Consider the following 21,636-nt stretch of genomic DNA (forward strand, 5'->3'; position numbering starts at 1 on the left):
AAGTGTGAAACTGACAGCTTGACATTAACTGTACATACATATACACATATTTAATTTCCCACTAAAGAGAAATTACCTAAAAATATATCAGTTCAGAGCATGCAGAAATATCATTAAGTATAGGTCTACATCAAGTGATGTCTGAATAAAATAAAAATTAATTTAATATTTTGAAATTTTGAAAATTTTGACTTTTGTTATCCAAGAATTTATGTCAATCATTCTTCAATATTGAGTCATTCTAGGTTTAGTTCTCTAATAAGCTGAGATCTACTGCACATTTTACCTTAGAAAAAAAGAAGAAGAAATAAAATCTTCCTTTCACTGTACAGTTTGACAGGTTTTTTGAAGCACCCAATATTACAGTTCTAGCAACTGATGACCTGTATTAGAAGTTGTCAGCACAGCTGTGATAACGCATTCCAAATATACACAATTGCACTTCCTGCAGCGCCTTGTCAAGCAAATGTTTGTTGTGCATGTGTGCCAGATTGGCTTTTGAAGTACTCCTGTTGGCAGGGCTCACATCAGGATGATGAAGTGCAAAAATCATGTTTGACCTTTAAAGCAGTATTAGAGGAGCTACTCTCTGAATGCCTGTAAAACACAAAAAACAGGTGTTCAGTCCATGCATCTTTCAGTCAAATCCAACATTTTCTACATTGTGTGTCATATTTTGAAGAATTTCCATTACATGGCAAGTTAAAAAAAAAAAATCCTAAGCACAATATGCTGTTGGGGAATCCCACGAGGCCCTTCATTTAAATGATAATTATCTGTGTCATGTACACAGTGTAGACAACTGCAGACCACACATTTGATATGCATGGCATGTTACATACCATTGTACTTGTATCTTGGCAAAGAATACACTACAAACTTTACAGCATGTGCATCATCTCATAACTCTGACACAATTTTTAGAAACTACATCCCAAAATTTAATTCTAGTTTGAGAAATTTTGAAATGGTTCCAACTGATATTATTGTAGGCCTACATTATGGAGTTCTTTTTTGTTTTGTTTTGGGGTTTTTACATTGCAGCAGCGTTTGTTTTTTTCAGCTGTAGACATGTACAGACATACACAAATATGATTTAATGATGACTTATTCTAATCGTGCGTGGTTACAACAAGTTTTGATAATTAAAGCTGCAGAAATTCATTACTTTAAAATTTATCAAGTTGCACACATCTAAAGCTTTGAAATTTAAGCAGAAATTCTAGTTGGGCCCATCACACATTTGCTGGTTAAGGGATAATCCCCCTATGATGCTAAAGAAGAGGGCGAAAACACACAGTTCACCACAAACAGCTAGACAGTGAAATTGACAAATTGTACAATGTGTATGATGTACACGTATGCATGTGAGTGATATATACTTGTGCGTAAAGAACAGGCGTTTTTTTAAGTACACCATTCCAATCATGCATTGTGTGTGTGAGCAGTAGATGTGTCACAGTACAGTGTAGCTATAACATATTGCTGGCAGGATGGATTGTCTCCTACAGAGTATAGTTAGTTCTGCTAACAACGAAGTGTTCTCTCAATATACTGTGTACCTGTTCCTTAGAGGGTTATGGCTCATTGAGTATGAACTGTCCCATAAATGTCAAAGCACAAAATACCCACGCAGCATGCTAAGGTCAGGATGATCCATGACACACAATTTACCAAAACATTGCAGACTGTGTATTATGTGAACTATTTCAGAAATTTACCAATTATGTTTAATATTAACAGGGAATCTCATTTTCAACAACAGGTGGGGCCTACTCCTGGCCAAGAGCTACTTTTCACAGATTAAAACCTGTCTGGAATTCTTGGCAGATATGTAGCATCCGCCAAATAAAAACAAACAAACTAACAAACAAACAAAAAATATAAATCATGCTTTATCTCCCGGCATACTTCAATTGTGCAGTATGCATCCTTTTAGTAAAACAACTTATGAACAAGATGAGATAAAATACTTCTAATTCCTCCCCCAAAAAATAGCAAATAAATAAATAAAACAAAAACAAAACAACGAAAAAACAAACAAAGAAGGGTAACATAGAGGGGCAAGTCCAAGATAACGCGCACGTTACGTATGGGACATTCAGAGACTTTAATGACCTGAAAAGTAGCGTTAATGGCCTTTGATCATATTGAACTTCATCATGGTGATTGATATCTAGAAGAAGTATAATCATGTAAAAAATTGAGAAAAATGACCTTGACAATTATATTCTAGAAGAGAAAATATGTGCCGTTACGTATGGGACCAGAAAAATTTCGTTTTTTTGAACATTTTTTTCAACCTCAAAACTCTCTGAAAGTATATCATTCTACAACTTGAAACTCACTGTGATGAAAGTCACAACACTCAAGATTATTACAAGTAAGTTTCATGTCATTAGGCAAAAAGCTCTAATTACAGGTTCTAATTAAAGACAGACATGACGTGTTACGTATGGGACAGTTACGTATGGGACAGTTTGTCCCCCATTCATTTAGTGTGTGAAGAACCATGTTTATGGGTATTTTGCATCATTACTGAAGTAAAATCAGTTGAAACTACTCAAATACTGATCCAGATTGTCAAGGAAACAATATTCCCCAAATATTCACCATTATAATCATATTCAATCATATTTCTATATTTTTATGACCAACCTGGGTATGCATGCCCTTTGTCCCCCATTCATTTAGTGTGTGAAGAACCATGTTTATAGGTATTTTGCATCATTACTGAAGTAAAATCAGTTGAAACTACTCAAATACTGATCCAGATTGTCAAGGAAACAATATTCCCCAAATATTCACCATTATAATCATATTCAATCATATTTCTATATTTTTGTGACCAACCTGGGTATGCATGCCCTTTGTCCCCCATTCGTTTAGTGTGTGGAGAACCATGTTTATGGGTATTTTGCAAAATAATTTTGCAAAATACCCATTTCAACAAATTTTTTGCATAATTATTGAGGTGGAATCAGTTGAAATTACTCAAATACTGATCCAGATTGACAAGGGAACAATATTCCCAGATATTTACCCTCATAATCACATTCAATCATATTCTATATTTTTTATGACCAACCTGAGTATGTATGCCCTATTTTTATCAGGATAGTTACTACTGAAAAATTGAATAGTTTAAAGTGTTTACTTGCATTGATGAAGGGCAGTTTGCCATTTAGTTTCAATAAAAAACAACTTGACACAAGAAATATTAAGTTTAATAAATAAGCAATACCTGCTGCGTGGAACCCCAGTAATCGAGTAGATATATGATGTCTGTCTAGCAGTCAAGTCATTGATTCGAGTCACACCTCAGTATGTATACCCATGAATTTTGTTGTGGCTACTACTGAAAACTGAATAAGGACAATTTGTGTATCACTTGCAATAAAAAAAAAAATCATTTTACTTTTTTTTCCTTCTATATATATCACAACCATTTCAAATTGGATCTCCATGACATAAACTTTGAATTCCTCTAGTCTTAGGATTTTATGCTCTTAAGTAATTCATATAATTGGTTTCCAATCATCTCTTTAAATGTTGAAAACTGAATCCCCATTTCTACAAAAAACTATACCATCCCTTTAATGCTGATTTTTCATTGTGTATTTTGCCATTTTCCCCTCCCCCTTTCTGAAAATTGTTCAGTCAAGTTCATGTATTGTTTCAAGTGTCTATAACTCAAAAAGTAGCTACAATGTTGGGATGCTTTCTTCAGGATGATTGACCATTTGTGTACTGAGACACCTTCCCAGCTAGCTACATGCATTCACATGCAATATGTATGAGGATGTCCCATACGTAACGCATTTGTCCCATACGTAACATTATTTCAATGCCTAATAAAAAATATTTCTTTTACTTTTTTTTTTTTTCTCTGGTATTTAATTTCTCTAAACAATAAATTAGAACTTTCCAAAAGGGCATTAAAATAACCTTAGCAATTTAAGAAAAAACCTAAAAAAATGACCTCATTTTGTTATGTATGGGACATCTCATGATAGGACACGAGCTAATTTGCATAATCATTTGCATAATCCCTAAATTTTCATACCAAGTTAAACTATGTGATGAACTTCTTATGTCCACATATTAATCAAATATTATTTGCTTTCCTTTGAATTAATATGAATTTTTATAAATGTCCCATACGTAACGCTGTGTTTCACATTTATGCAAATGAAGCCCTTGAAATTTGCATAAATTTACATAATATCATTTTTTCCTTCACGGAAATCAAAACTTCAACTCATAAGCTTCAAAATGATACCAAACATGTCAATATTGAGCAAAGATGAAATTTTGCCTTCTGAGGGGACCTTATCTTGGACTTGCCCAGAGACAAACACATCAATCCAAATAAACGCAATAAATAGGGTTCACGGTGAAGCGAAGCATTTATATATAAATGTGAACCGCAAAAATGAATTTAGGTTCATGTATAGGGCAACTAACAGCTTTCCAGATAGTTCAGTCATCATCCTTGTAATTCTTTCCTTTCAGCGTTATCAAGTCATACTATACTTCAAAAGGTGTGAAAAGGCTTTCAAAATATCTCTCTAGTTCTCACATGCATTCTTTTCATTTCAAAAGCAATGTTTGCCTTTTTCTTTCTTTTAGGTGATTCTCTGTAGTGATTGAGGAATTACGCTTGAGTGGCAATTTATTCATTACAAACAGATAAATCAGGATTTCCAATTCATTTCAAAGGATATTGTTGTAAGTCCTAACCGTACATGAGGTATTCTAGGGGGGGGGGAAGAAAGTCTGTACTGGTTAACTTATTCTTCTGAAAATTTGCAAGCTTCAAAAGCTCTCATTAGAGCGAATGAGGAATAATAATCAAGCAATGTTGCGGTCACCATGACAGAAGCTGATAGTTAGACAGGTTCTGTACATAACTTGATTGACTTTATATTGGGGAATATTTTCCTGAGCTTTTATGTGCAAACACTTGAAGAAAGATTCACAGAAACATGCACATTAAATGAATCTTTACAGCTTTGGTTTTAAAAAAAGTCTAATATGCAACTATCTCTGGATACACACTCTAAACAATTCTTGATGTTACTGTGGTAGAATGGTGCTAAGAAAATATAATCATAATTGACGTTTTACAAAGCTCTTTCGCTTGTTCGTTTTGTTTTGTTTATTTGTATCTTTATTTTAGCTCATCTATAAAAGAGCACTCGATCAAGCTCTTTGCAGAAAGCATTGGAAAATAATATTTGCCCACAGATATCCCAGTAACAGGGGACGGGAATTGAAAGGTTTATGAAATTCCATAATATTTGCTATAATATTAGCGATGATATGTAATTTCACCATTATGACATATCACAAATTGTTGCTGAATTCCCAAGCAGCAAGGGCAATAAATGGAATGGAATAAGACTTTATGAAGATGATGATCATTCATAACATTTGAACAGATCATCTGATTATCCTCAAACTATCACAGAGTATGTCACTATAGTTTTTCCTGCATTTACTGGCTCCATACGAGTACATAACAAAACTTCTCATAACATTTTACACTGCTAAGTTTGTGAGCATATACAGTGTATGCCGCATATATTTCACAAGGTTTTTATTTTAGCAAATTTCACGAGTCAGGTGGTATTTGCCATAGATACCATTCAAAGACATACAAAAATATTGACTCTGATCCCGCCATGAATATCATGTGTACGCATACAGTTCTCTATTCAGTACTGTACTTCACCATCGCAAATTTAACAACTCGCAAAATCATTGGGAAGTCCCATTTGCAAAAATATAGACTCGCTAAATATATGGTGTATACAGTAATTACATATACCTGGTAATTTCACTTTCATTATCACACAGCTGCCTCTTCATTGTTTCAATTAGCTTCCAATTTGGATCACTTCACAAGTGCAATTCCTCAATAATGAAAGGAATCCGCAAGTTTTCATGACCTGCCTTTTGACAGCACGGAAACCCAGTGAGATCTATCTTTTCAATAGCCAGAGGTTCAGTAATAAAAGACTGAAATCAGTTCCAACTACATTTTTGTATCTATTTCCCACCATGATGCAACTGACTTTTTTTTTAAAATAAAACATGCAGTGCATGCAGGGTCAATGAAATTGAGAAACAAAAGCGTAAGGATAGATCTTGGGTTACACTCCAGAAGTGAAACCAGGAAAATGTCTCTGTTTGTGTCATAATCATACAGATTGCAGCAAACAGCAGTGAGACTTCAGTGGAAACATCCTACCTCTTCTCAAAATTTCTCAAGATTATAAACAGCAAACTTTTTATGAGTATTTACTAAGTATCACTTGCGGCATGCCTGTCATTACATTAATAGCCATTTACAGTTTTGAAAGGTCATTAGGAGATTCATTACACTTTCCCTTTTCAAACATTCACAATCAAGTGTCCAAAGTTTAAACAAGTTCTAGTGTATTATCAATACGTACGAAAACAAACAAACGAGCACTTCCACATCAACCCATTCTTGGTACTCTGCATGTGGCTCCCAGAACCATGTACAACATGTAAACCCCTTGGTTTCTATTCAAGTGTTATTTGTTTCAATTTTGTTTAAATTCTTGAATGTATGAAAATTGGTGAAATCATGCAATAACACGACTGACGCTCTTTCATTCAAGAAACAAACCAGCATGTCTAGCCCCCAAATACAAGCTTTTAACACCTACTTGTACGATGTAATTTCCATTTAAAACTGATTTTATTTTAAACGGTGACATTCTCCATACAGCATTCATACTTCAAAGTTAATTCCTCAATGCAACAAAGGATGAAAATTTGAGCAACATTGAATGCATGTGAACAGATCTTTTAACCATCTACAACACTGTAGATGTTACAATCTTAGCAAGTGCTTATAATAATATAAGCTGAACCTCAATTTACTACATGTACAAATCAAAAAGTCTGATGATGTCCCTCCCATCTAGCATAGGCCTACCATAGTAGACCCCTCACTTACCTATCAAGTTGTGGAGTATATTGTAGGTTGTAGTACCATTTACAATCGTTTGTACTTTTGATAGTGCAACACTACAGTGCCTCCCATTATAAACTTGTGGACATTTATAGGGTCAGTGATATTCTTATTAAAACCGAACATTGTTTGGGTTCTCTAAAATTTTAACTGCGCTGCTGGTTTTCATATAGACATGCATGTACTGCTCTACTGTAAATTGTTTTCTTTGTAAGTATCTTTTTTTTTCCATTGTGGGGTATGGAGCGACATCTTTTTATAGAATACTTATGCACAATACTGAAAGGAAGTTACTGTCTTTTACCTTATTAAAGCAAACTCAAGATATGTGTAGCAATGATTCACAGAGACTTTGCTTGTACAGATCTTTTTTTTTTTAATTTCTTTTAGACTTTTTTTTTTTGGAGCAACTTTGTGCTTTGGCTGCTGTCAAGGCAAAACTACTTCACTCAAAAGATAAAGCCACCTGAGGCTTGTGTGGCTAATGTCAGATTTAATTTACATGACTGTCCCCGATTTTGGTCCAGTCTAAAAATGGGAAGTTAGTCATGAGTACTACTTTACACTCACATTGCTCCAATCCTCCTCGTGTAAGTTGGAGTTTGGGAGTGGGAAAGGCGGACAAAATTAACTCACATTGAGCATGTGTTCTGGTCCTCGGCATTGCTACTGAACTCACCTTCTACAGTTGTAAATGCAACCCCATTGATGCTCATACTTTTATACTGTAAAAGTGGTTTCTTTCGCGGTGGTTTTATTTTCGCGCTTTTCGCGCTTTGAGGTTGAACCGCAAATTTAACATCACGCAAAAATGTTTTGAACTCGTCGCTTGTACAACGCTATCATTACCGACCGCGAATTTAAACACACGCGAGAAAGTCCGCACCGATGGAAACCGCGAAAGTTTCTGTACGCGAAAGAAACCACTTTTACAGTACACAGCAGCAGCTTGTACTACAGTGCTAGTGAACAGGTCTTGAAAACAAACTAGTGAAATCATGGTCCTACTATATATAGATGTTTTATTATTGCTTTAAATTACTTAATCCATGCTCCTGATTCTGTCAAAAGCATTACAATATTATAAAGTGCTTTCCTGCTTTGATGTCATCATTAATACCGCCAACAGCCAGAATGGATAAAAAGACAGCATTTTGAAAAAAAAAAATCCAAAACCACAAGCGCAAAAGATAAATCTCTAAAATCAAGAAAATATTGGTACAAATGTACCATGTGCAGTTGTCATGTTTAAACTGGGAATCATTGCTCAAGCTATTTCGTTTGCAAAATACACAATCTCATACTATACAAGAGAAAGCAAGTATATTGGTATGTTGGTTGTTATTTGTAATCTAATTTTTCAAATTTTTTGCACACTGTTTCAGAGTAAACATGGACAGTAATAGCAGATGGCATGTAAGTATTACCATTAAAATAAAAAGAGTTGTCTTCCAGCTCTAATTGTTGATCACTTACAAAATTGTATCATGTTGCATATGCACATTTTTATGGTTTTGTGTAATACATTTATACTTCAACAAGAAAAAAGATTTGATAAACTAAACTGATCAATGATGTCACCACATGTAACAGAGAATGCATGGCAATCTTAATTTTTTTTTGATGATTTACATTGTATTGGTACTACAGTATGGCTTTCTAATATCATTATTTCTTTAAAATTGCATATCATTTAGAATGCTTGAATATCTTGGTACAATTCATTTGCTGTTTAGTTCATGTCACACCTGTAGGGTTCTACTGAAATTTAAACCTAGAATATTACTTTGATATCATCTTCAAAAAGTTCGAAATCAGAAATGCTCAAACTGCAGACTAAGACTCCGTTTACAGTGAGTGAAAAGGCTGGGCTCGACCGTGGCCTTCATTTCACTGTAAACGCACAAAAGGCCAAATGCGGTACCAAAATCGCCACGCATTTGGCCAAGCTCTGGAGGTACAATTGTAGTCTTGGCCGCGGCTCGGCCCGGCTTTTTCTCACTGTAAACGCAAACTGGGCCAAATGCGGTACCAAATTGCGACCGGTGCGCTCCCAATAACAGTTAAAGCAGAGCGCCACTACGACAAAATATTGAAAGGTTTGAATTAAAAGTCCGGGCCCAGCCCTCTACTGTAAACGGACAAAATTGCGGGGCCGAGTACCGCAATTGAGGCCGGGCTCAGCCTGGGGTCAGCCCGGGCTCGGCCCAGCCCTGCACTGTAAACGGGGTCTAAAACGCCACTCTGTGGCAAACTGGACCGCCAGAGGAATGACCTCTCTCCTCTTTTCTCAAGTGATTACTAAGACCAGACTAAGTGGAATTAATGTTCATTATCCTGTCAAAATGAATTACAGCCGACGGTATCTTACTCACTTCGGCAAGCCTCCAGATCTAATTATCCCGCAGTCCTCCCTCCTCAGGTAGCCCGCGAGCCCAACACTGCAATGAGACTCCCCCGACTGGAGGGTCAAAGGCTCGGGGGAAGGGGGGGAGATGAGAGGGAGCAAAGGATTGGGGACCATCCCGAAGAGTGACCATTTCCGAGTTACCAATCTCGGCCCTTTCCTGCCCCAAGATGATGGAATGAAACAAGATTTTTGCAACTGTTTATTTTTTCCCCAGGTTCTAAGGTGACCACAGCCGATAGTCATGGTTAACCTATTGAAGACTAGTCCCGAGTATCTGGTAGGAGTCCACGGGAAATGCCTGTTACAGCAAAATCAGGTCGTCCTCAATGGGTTAAGCAGCAAGAGAAAAGAGGAGTGGGAGCTTGGGAATCTTGAGCCATGGACCTACAGCTGTACGCGTGTGGTAGGTCCATGCTTGAACAAAGACTCAAACCCCCCCGAATTATATCTGCTCAGGCTCAATTCTTCTTTCAGCCTGTGAATCATGCCATTCACACACTCACAACGATCACTGCACAATGTCAACATGGGGGGGGGGGGGGGAGGGGGAATGTGCATGTCACATGATGATAGTACAGAGTGTACAATCATGTAGCTAAAAATTTGAGAATATAAAATTACCATAGCAACAGCGTCATCATATTGGGGTGTCTACCAATTTCCATGGAGCTATTCAAAAGTCCATGTCATCATTAGAGCAACATGTGCTATGGTACCCTGGACATAATCACTCATGAGGGAAGTTTGAGTCAGATTTTAGGGGAATTCACCCTAAATATTCCTGTGGATTAGGTGAATGCAGCAATAGTTGCAGCAGGCCTGAGTAGTAGACCACATCACTGAAGTTTGAGGAAATTGCACAACCCATCCAAAAGTGCATTTTAAAGATAATATAAAATTTTGGTACCTCAAAAGTTTCCCTGAGTTTCCTTGTCTTAGTTTGTGTTACGGGTTAAAGTACCTTTCATATAACTAACACTGTGAGAATTACTCGCCCCAAAGTGCTCTCATGTCTTAGTAATCATGCAATAATGGTTTCGTACCAGAGCAGAGCGGGCTCTGAAAAATTCGAACGAGCCATTAGTTTGACTTGATGCGGTACCGCGACAATCAATATACACGTATTGTACGAAACCATTATTGCATGATTCATGAGAGCACTTTGGGGCAAGTAAGTCTCACAGTGTTAGTTATATGAAAGGTACACATGTACTTTAAGCTGAAACACAAACTAAGACAAGGAAACTCAGGGAAACTTTTGAGGTACCAAACTTTATATTATCTTTAAACGTATTGGTACTATCTTGTCCAGGAATATAAGACTATATACACACACTGTAAATGTACAATTTGCAATGCAACAGGAGGAATACAATACATAAAATATAACAAGAATTTCACAATTTTTTTAAATGAAAAGTTCACATTCCTTTGACTTGTCACATACTTGTATGTGAAAGGGATCGCATAGTTTGGGTTGAGACCTAACTTCATATTTCTATCATTTTTTTTTTTTTTTAAATGAGATAACGAGAATCCTCTTTACGAAAGAGCATGGTGTAATTAATTCCAAGAGGGATTCAACGTTAATTTGATGAAAATTTGTTTTGAAATGGCCGAGACATTCAAACAGAGCAATATGAATAAAAGGTGGGACCCACCTTTTATTAGAATCGCTTTGTTTTACTTTGTTTTCTGGATGTCTCAGCCTTTCCAAAATCGATTTATAAACTTTGAATTCCTCTTAGAATTCTCGCTATCGCCAATGACGTAAAAAGTACCCGGATGTGGCTTTTTCGTCAAGATTTAGTGCACTTCGTAGCAAGGGCACTTCCGGCACGGGGCATATGCACAGCCCTAGCGTTCGTGTACCTTACCTATAGCGCCGCGCCGACCACGGATACTAGTACAGTACATGTATAAAGGCGGCTGTATTATGTACCGCCCGAGCCATGCCAGCAAGTGGCCAGGCCTGTCATACTCGTACACTGTAGCCCCGGCATGCATTGCCCTAGGAGGCCAGCCGCCTTATGCATTATGCACCACTGCATGCATAAAGCCAACACATACCGGTACAGCGTACTGCTTGATCATGCGATCGATGTGCACATCACATCTCTGCATACGCTGAAAATATGCTGGAAAATATTCACCCACCTGGATATTGTCATGGAATGCCCATCTTTTTCTTTTTTTTATTTGTTCTCTGACGAAATGTCGTGAACACAATCAGGAACGAACCGTGATCTCAAACTTATCCTGTCTCCGAAGCAACTTCTTCCAAGTAAGTACGTATAGGCACTAGGCCTACTACATAGAGCTGCATCGTTACAGCTCTATGGCCTACTACCACTACTAGTAAATCGCGCGTACTGCACTGTGGAGTCACCCGCAAACTTCACCCACGCGGCCACGTCACGTCTCGCATGCCAGTAAGGGTCCTATTTCTGTAGATTTTTTCATTTATTGTCTTGCGAATAACACATGGCAGCTTCGCAACAACAACCAATAGTTGTATTAACAGCAATTTCTTAAGAATGGAGAAATTCCAAATCATACAATGTATTAAAGCTGTAATTCAAGCCAGGAAAACAGGAAGTACACGTAGAATACAGTCGGTTGTGAGTGTACGAATAGTCACGTATCACGCGCGTACGAACGGAAGTGACTTTGCTACTGGATTATCCCATAATGCACCGTAAATGATGCTTAAATCAACATCCGAGTACTTTTTACGTCATTGGCGATAGCAAGAATTAACTTTGAATTCCTCTTAGAATGGTATGCTCTGTATCACTTTATAATGTTGGTTTCTTGGTATCTCGCAAAATGTTAAAGGCCCAATCCTCATCACCTTTTCTCTATCTCTTATTTATTCCTTTAAAATAACAACAACAATCCTCATCTCCACCAATACTATAACATCCCTTTAACGGTAATTTCTCCTATCTTCTGAAAGCAATAAAAGTATTAAAGTCAAGTCCTCTTTCATTATGCTTCAAAAATGAAGACATCTTGATTTCTCCTTTTATTTTCTTTTAATATTATCATTATCCTACTGTGGCATCACACATCTGTGAGAGTCTCCTCACCAGCTCTACATACAACTTGTAAAACCTGAATAGCAGTCATACCTTTAATATGAAAGTCTGACTGCCTAACTTTTGAAAAACAATCTGTACTACTGATAAAATTTTTTGCATTTCCTGAATTCACATTTGGGGTGAATTCCCTTTTAAATGAACACTCACAAGTGGAGCGGTACAATGTACGGTTTCCCTTCCAATATATGACCACAGGCAGTTTTCATCTGATATTTGAGGCAATGATATAACCATGTCAATGTGCTGCGCAAACAGGAAGAGTCAGAAATAGGTTTCCTTCCCATAAATGCTTTAGGACTATCTTGACAACTTCCTGATAAACCCATAACACTCAATAAACTTTTACTTCACATCACACATAGCTCCACAGACACTTTCGAAAGCTCGCTATCTATTGGCTGCTTAACATTCAACCACAGTATCAGAAATTCGACACGTCTGCGCACTGCACGATTTCCAATGAATGCACGTACCATCCATTATGGATACTTCTTTTCCTTTCTTTTCCATCCCTCCCCCTTCATCTGCCATTCCTATTGCCAAAAGGATGAGCCATTTCCTATTACATGGCTTTCGGAGCTTAAAGAGTGAGGGGGTGAGGGACGGGGTGTCCTAAAAATAGAAAGAATCACAAAAATAGACATACAGTACTGACCACTCACTGTTTAAAGAAAGATCGACGGAAAATAAAGAGACATTAGTAGAGGACACTGAAGAAGGTGAAAAATGGTGAACAGCAGACAATCCGTCAGGGGCTAAATAGGGGTGGAGTCTGACTGTCTGATTGGCAGCCAACTTTCTATCTTTGCAAAGTTTTAGCTTTCTCTACTGATTCCTAGTAGCTACATGTACACTAAATGCTTCTCAGACTTTCCCCAAAAATGGGATCTTCCCCAGACATGACATGGATTATTAATAGCTGATGTAGAAAAAAAAATGTTGTGAAAATGTGAAAAAAAAAATTCAGAGACAGTTTGAGAAAAACTTTCAGTTGTTCACAGAAGTGTACATTCCCTTTTAAAGGGAAATTCCAGTGCAGTTGAAAGCTAGTCTGAAAAGAAGGAGTAAAATTTTCGGACATGTTTCTGTTTCGTGGACAGTCGGAAAATCATGGCCCAGAAGAAAGCTATTCTCTTGCCTTTCCTTTGACCATATAGCTTCGAAATTTCGGCAGATGATAGACGATACATAAGACTACAAAATTATGCAAAAAACAGAAAACCTATAGTTTTGACCGATTTTGATGATCTGACTTCAAACTCGAGTCTCTCAGCTCAGCCGTCAGTGACTTTAGGATCCTTTTGTTGTAGCGGGTCACAAATATTCAAGTAGTGAAGTGATGATGTCATCCCCTCACAACTTGCCAAATAATATTCAATGTAGTGTGTACATAAAATGTTTGAATTTCCAAGTTCTCAAATGCAATTATGCCCCATTCTCATATCCTGAGAGTATCTGATTATTATTTTAAAGTTATTCATTAACCAGGAAGTACATCATGTTAACAATCCAATAATCAGTACCATTGATTTTTTTGTCATTTTTTTTTTTGGTACAGTGTATGATTGACGGAAAATTGTGAGGTAGTGACATCATCAGCTCACTCATTTTATATTCACATCAATTGTACAAGAACTGTTCTGCAGAAATTAGTGAAACTTCACAATTTCATAACTTCCCTAATTGTAAACCAATTTTGATCAAATTTTCACTGTTGTAAATTTGTAAGAATTTACTCTTTCTTATATCTTAGACGACTAACTTAATAGCTGGACTGGAATTCCTCCTCTTTATACAACTGTAATCTGTAACTAATCATCCAGACACAAACATAAATTGAAAGTTACTGTACCTGGTGATTTTGTCACAGAATTTCGCATTTTGCAATGGGCCTCTAAAAGTTATCTTTCATCCCAACAGCCACTACACACGTGTTAACATTCACATTTTAAAATACACAAATGAGGGCTATTTTTTCAGTTTAATAAATAACGTGTACAGTATATGTGTCATCTTGAAAAAACAGACCACAATGCCTTACAAGAGGAAAATGAAGGAGACACCAGAACAATATATATCATGGGATTAGTTCAAAGTACAATGTTGTATGTAAAATCAGATGACATACTATGTACATTGTACCTGGCACAATGTGCGTGCAAATTGCATGTAGTTGTATATAGTGGTATGTACACTTGGATCATTGTACACGTGTACACTGTAGCTTTGAATGCATCAGTATGCTGCCACAAAGTCAGGTATACAGAGTAGACTAGATACAAAAGGGCCCAAATGATTATACATAAAAGTCATAAAAGATACATCACTTGAGTCGACACTATTTAAACTGCCAATTCAATTGAGGAAATCACTAGTCAAAGTACACTTGGTACAGTTTGGTCAAAGTACAGTTCGACCTCGATTATCCGGCCACATCGGGACCGGCCCTCATCCGGATATTAAAAGCGAATTGGCCGGATATGGGAGACACAATAGTCCAAGCTACTGTCCCAGTGCACTGGGAGCTAGGCAGGTAGAATACCCCGCAACGGTGGTGTAATCTATGCTAGCCTGCGCAAAATTGTAGTCCCGATAGATCATGACTGCTTACAGACTTTTACAATGATGATGTGGTGTGAATTTATGTTAGTTCTGTCGGGAATATTGTAGGTAAATTGTGTGAGTTTTGTAGAAATTTTAATTGAGTTTAATGTCATTGTTTTTTCTCAATTTTTGGAGGAAAAAGAAGTCCTTCACTGCGTGAACGCGTCTGGATAATAGAGATTTCTGGATAAAAGGAGGCCGGATAGTTGAGGTCGAACTGTACACTGTATTATTGCTGCACTGCATGCAGATGACAGTCGGTACTGAATACTACATAATTTATGTTATCATGTCACCTACATCATACAAGTGTGGAAAATTTGACCACATTTGAAAAATAATGCCATCAAAACCACTATTCGGTAAAATATTAATTTCCACTGAGACTGCTCCCTTCCATGCTATAAAAAAACCCAGACAAGCCAATTAAATCATTGCCCTAGCAAATTATACGTCACGTAGGTGTACATGTACATGAAATATTTGCCGATATGCGACTCTCACAACAATTATACTTCTTCCTTTACTCGAGGACAAATCTATTAGGTCATGTTGACTTCTGTCTGCTAGGCAAAAGATTTTCTGAATTTGCGACATCCTCATCTGTGACCAATCACAGTATTACGAGATAAAGTTCTAACTTAGCAAACCCACGAGCCAAGAACACAAAAATGTCAAATTAGGCAATATTGATGACAAGTTGAATCAAATTTATATCCTTTCAAAAACGAAGTTTGATGTCTTACACCAGGGAGATGGGACTTTCTATTAAAAGTCCCATCTCCCTGGTCTTCCATCTACTGCCAAAGATAATGAGTGTTTTCAAGTTCAAAACTTTGGACCTCTTCTGAAGCATGGTGCTCCTACCATGTCTTGAGTAAACCTACAACTTGTACTTAAGTGTTTGAGTGAGTTATCCCCTATAGCTACATACTTAAATAACTGAATCCAGGCATTTACTTTTATCAAGGGCAATATTTTTCTCAATGCTGCATTGATCTGGTGGCTGCCTTTCATGCCTTTAATACCAGTTTATAAAGACTCCCCCCCCCCCTCCTTTTTTTTTTTTTTTTTGAAAAACACTATGGAATTTAAATAACTTTTAGGAGACAGGAAAATCAAATAATAAAACCAAAAGAAGAATGGTTATAATGCATGCAGCAACTTCACCAGGCTTTCATGGTGAGGGTTCATAATTATACCTCTCAATATCTGACATGGGGTACCACAAAGAAGCACGTTTTGTACAGCTGTACATGATGGACTATTGACCAGAAACCACTCATGGGCAGGCTGCAGAGATAAAAGCAACTGCAACTGGCTCTATGTACAAAATAAAATATGCAAAAGAAAAATAATATTGAACCAAGTGAATATTAATACTGCATTGTTACCCTTTATACTAAAATCAGTACATGAAAACACCCTCCCCCCCCCCCACACCTTCCACCTTTTGGCTTTTGGCATGACACAAGTATCGGCATGATACGAGTATCGGCATGACGCAAGTGGGATAACCATCTTCAAATATTTACAAGATGATCAACGTGTTGCAGACCTCCTTAACTCCCTCGATATGAAAGCATAATTAGCATCATGTGAAGCTGATAGAAAAAACATGCATGACATGATTATGATTGGGGGAAGGAGGGGGAAGGGAGGAGTACGGAGGGGATGGGGGGGAGAAGGAGATATTTAAAGGGGAGCAAAAGGGAATGGAGGGGTGGAGAAAGGGAGGGAGAGGGGAAGGGGATCCTACACCATATGAAAAGAGATGGGATAGGGAAAAAGAGGGGGAAGAAGAGGGAAAGAGGGGGAAGAAGAGGGAAAGAAGGGGGAGGGGGGAGAAGGAAGGGAAAGCATCTAGAGAAAGGTAGGGGAGGGAGAGAGAAGAGAAGGGATAAGGGGAAGGGATGGGAGGGAGGAGGAGAGGGAAGGAAAGTGGAAGGGCTATTAAAGAATGGGTGGGGGAGGAAAAGGGAGGAGGGGTGGGGGAGGAAAAGGGAGGAGGGGTGGGGGAAAGGGAGGGGGAGGGGTAATGGAGGAACTTGGGGTATAGGGAGCAAGCAGGGAGACGGATTAAGGCATCTTCTGCCAAATTCAACTGGAGAATTCAGAGGCATCACTCCGAGGCTGTTACATCATCACAGGCTTTAAAGGGCTTTTGTCGCAGGAGAAAACGCATTCAGCGAACAAGAGAGGCGGAGGGCGTGTTGTGCTCGGGTCTAGCCCCCGATTCCTGTGAGATCAGCCGAGTGTCTTGCAGGAGGAAGTGACATTTTAAATGTGGATCATGGTCCAAAACTCTGAACACATTGGCACACACAGTAAGAAGTGAAATCTGAGTGCCTTTCAAACATCTTCAATTTCACAAGATGAAATGGGAAATGCGTCTTCGGTAAACGCCTTTAAAGTAGACTTTGTGAAGTGCTAATGCCCTTGTGTTACTCAGCAAATGCTTTTTTCTTAACATTGCACAAACATTATGACTGATAAGACTTCACACGTAAGACAGTTTAGAACAGGATTTGAAGGGGCAATAACTCCAAACTATTCAAATAGTACTGTAAAAGCGACTATATTTGCGAGGATTTAATTCTTTGCCAATTCTGCAAATCGCTGTTGGGCCGTGCATGTACATGTAACAACATGCGAAACTATTGTGAATGGACGGGCATTAGTGCATCTACCATAGCCTCGATGTCGAGCCGCAAAAACAACATATCTCGTGAAATGTCTGTAACCTCCTCATTCACTAAAACTATCTGTATGCGCGATGCGTCAGCTTTTAGAAGATTGAATTATTAGTCACCAAACAATTAATGATTCACTCTGACAATTATTCTATCATATTTTGGCTATCACGATGATTATCAAACATTTGATAGAGGTACACTGCAACAAACCTGCCAGCACGAGAAAAAGCAAAAGAAAAACTAACATTCATGGAATCTTCTTTCAAATTTGTCTGATTTTGACACCCCTACTAAAGTTTCATTATTGCTTCAGCAAAAGAATACAAAGAACTCTTTATTAAGTCTGTTGTAACCGTGAACTTCAAGCAGATAAAGTAATATGTGTCATCTGCAGCATTAACCTTGTACTTTCAGTAAAGACAGCACTGATGTGTCTGACACCAGCAAATTAACTTGCAGGCCTAAAGTGGCAGTGATTTGACAAGAAGTTTGTGCTATTCTCAATCGCTCAGACATAAATAATCTACTGCTGTTCGACCCACTGGCTATAAAATGAGCACTCTGTTCATGGGAGGTTTTAAATTAGCACCGATGAGATGACTCAGTTCTTGATTGTGGGATGGATGGATGGATGGATAGATGGACAGACAGAGCGAGAGAACAAAAACCTTGTCACAGTCTTTGTACTTGTATGCATCATGATCGTAAGAACATGTGTGACTTTTCCATCACATATTTTATATTGTCACATACAGTATACACTGTAGTCAGTTTTCCTGGAAAGCGGAGGAAGGATTTTCAAACAAGTTGATTTATTTGCCATTCATCACAAACTTAGGTAATTAAAATTGTATGAATATGCTGTAGAGTACACTGTATGTCCCAAAAAGAATTACAATCGGATTTTCAGAAACTCCAACCCAAAGAACCTTCTGATCTGGAGATTCTCCCGCCTTAAACCCCTAGCAAACGGGAGACTCCAAGTTGATGTACAAGTACGAAGCGCTAAGTTCCTAGATTTCTAGATGCTCTCTGGTGCTATCTAAGGATTATTTTTTCAACATACGATAGCAATAAGTAAGAAATCCTTTCCAACGGGAGACACAGTGCCAGGGCGGGAGAAATTAAATCTCAAGCGGGAGAACTGGAGATTTTGCAAAAATGGGTTTTCGGCGGGAGAGTTGGAGTCTCTGGATTTTCGCATTGAAAACTCCCAATATGATCACACTGTCTAAATTGTACATGTACTTGAGGGTCTTAAAATATAACATCTTAGCTATATTTCGCAGAAAACCCCATTCAATTTGGTTACACGGTCACAGAGAAAAGTGGCTTGTCGTATAAAAAGCATGTCATGAGTCTGATTCTTCCAAGTTTAGCACTTGGATGCTCAGAGATTGGACTGTGAACACAATGGACAGAACTTGGAGGGAAGAGATTCCTGACATGCTCTACAAAATTCTTCATTTCTCTTTAACCACAGAATCAAATCGAAAGGGGTTTTATGTAAGATGTGGGCAATGAGTTATAGTTTCATACCCTGAAATTGTATTTGGATTGATTAACTATTTTTAAAGTTATCATTGCGGAAGGTCCCGTTGTAATTCTCTTTTTTATTGGGGGGGGGGGGGACTACATACGGTACTGGTTTTAATGGTACACTGTATTTCATCAGAACTACATTGCAGATTGACCGTGCTCAGTGTCCTGATTAAAACTGCCTATAATCACATCCATTATAGATGCCAAGATATTGGCATCTTTAATGATTACAAAAATTGTATGCTAATAAACTGACATTGAGTGACAATGGTATTTTTCTATTTTTATACCTTCAATTACAACCAAAATGGCACAAAGTGTAACAGCATCAAGATTGACTGTGTTCATCAATGTCAATGCACATCCCATACAATGTACATGAAGATGCCTACACGTACATGTAGTAATTGGCATCTTGATTATGGTAATGTTATGTTTATACTGACAATAGCATTCTTAATTTGTCTTGAACGTGTACAAACCCACACATTGCCCAAGATACATGTACTATTATACAACATGTACACAGAATGCATAATGTACACGTATCTGTACATCTACTTGTAGGTCAGTCTGGTTTTCTTGTAGTTTTTTTTTTTTTAATGTTCCCTAAGCCTGAATATGCTCCAATCACACACTCATGATAATAATGATAATAACAATAATAATAATAATAATAATAATAATAATAATAATAATAATAATAATAATAATAATAATACATTACATTTGTAATGCCCTTAATACAAGGCGCAAAGGGAAAAGACGAAAGGAAAAATGAAAAACGAGAGATAACAGATAAGTCAAAACACAAGTAAGAACAATATGACGTAATCATATTAACAAGCTTAGTGTGTATACTGGAATTCAAATCTCCAGACCTAATTAAAAAAAAATCACCTACAAATCAATAATATAAAATGCAGGAATGAATAGCATTTCTAATAAACAAAGAACAGATTATTATACAAATGAAATAAAGGGAAAATTAAAACCAAAATAACTCATTGTTCCACACAGTATCAACTTTAACAGAACATGTCCATGAGAGTAGAGTGAAAAATAATGAGTCAACCTACCATTAAATGTTTCACACCCTCCAATGGTTAACTCCTCGTATTATTTCCCCCATCGCAGGTAATCCATTTTAGTTCTCGCTGTGCTTCCTTTCTCTCTCCCTCTCCCCCCGCTTGGGGAACACAAGACGTCGGGCAGAGTGTACGCAAAGGATTGCTGTCCCTCCCCGCTATAGCGAACCCACACGGAAGCCGGGAGCTCTCTCGGTATCACGTCTGGCTCGCGGCGAGGCTCCCTCTCTCTCTGACACTTGACAAGGCGAGGCGAGGCATTCCCTCCTATCTCCAGCTATATATCACATCATCTCTGAGTCACCCGCAGCGATGTTTACCAGAGATCCGTTATCATGCTTCGGCTGTGGTGGCTGCCCACTCAGGCAATAGTCTAGATTTCTAACAGCAGATCTGAGAGTGTGTTTGTGCATGTGTGCGCACAAAACTGCGTGTCTGTGTATTTGTGTCGGTGTGTATATCCCATGGGAAGATGAGGAAGAGTCGTATCTGCGATGTCTTTTTTTTTTTTCTCCAGCAGACAGGTTCCTCTTTGAATGAGGGGGTGCAATCTGTGGAGAGATGAAGAGAGAGGCAGAGTTGAAAATCACATAATAATTTATATCATAAACCAAAGAGATTTTTTTTTTTAATAGTCAAAGCATCATGTTTGTATTTTCGGTGACCACCTCCTACCCATCTAAACATTTACATTGTATCTTTTCTGACAAGGTTCCCCTGGCCTCCCTTCCCCCAACCCCTTAATGCACAAATCATAATGTAGCAACACTTTATTGCAATGGAAACAAGATAGTGCTCGAAATGGCTGCTAAATTGATACAGATGGAGAGAGAGACAGAGTTGAAAATCACATAATAATCTATATCACACACCAAAGAGGTTTTTTTTTTTTTTTTTTTATAGTCAAAGCATCATGTTTGTATTTTCGGTGACCACCTCCTACCCATCTAAACATTCATCCTTTCTGACAAGGTTCCCCTGGCCTCCCCCCCCCCCCACCCTTTAAATGCACAAATCATAATTAGCAACACTTTATTGCAATGGAAACAAGATAGTGCTCAAAATGGCTGCTAAATTGATACAGTGGGGGAATATATTGTAAGATCTGCATCTTCTAATCTATGAGTGGCGTGTCTGTTAACTGTTGCTCGTTTGGAGGCACGAGTGTAGCGCTCTTCTTCAT

The 21,636-nt window shown here is 37.8% G+C and overlaps 1 protein-coding gene across 1 annotated transcript in view; it reads right to left on the bottom strand.

The window, feature by feature from the left end:
* LOC139739978 (uncharacterized) overlaps nucleotides 1-20,976 on the bottom strand; it is a 39,717-nt gene extending 18,741 nt beyond the window's left edge. Inside the window, exon 1 of the mRNA XM_071650576.1 lies at nucleotides 20,445-20,976. The gene's annotated coding sequence lies outside the window, so the exon portion shown is untranslated. The remainder of the gene's footprint in view (nucleotides 1-20,444) is intronic.
* Nucleotides 20,977-21,636: the final 660 nt, after the last annotated feature.

The sequence above is a fragment of the Diadema antillarum genome, unplaced genomic scaffold (genome assembly GCF_040938485.1).
Source record: "Diadema antillarum isolate AM-2024a unplaced genomic scaffold, OU_Dant_1.0 seq00000823_RagTag, whole genome shotgun sequence".
Classification (NCBI taxonomy): domain Eukaryota; kingdom Metazoa; phylum Echinodermata; class Echinoidea; order Diadematoida; family Diadematidae; genus Diadema; species Diadema antillarum.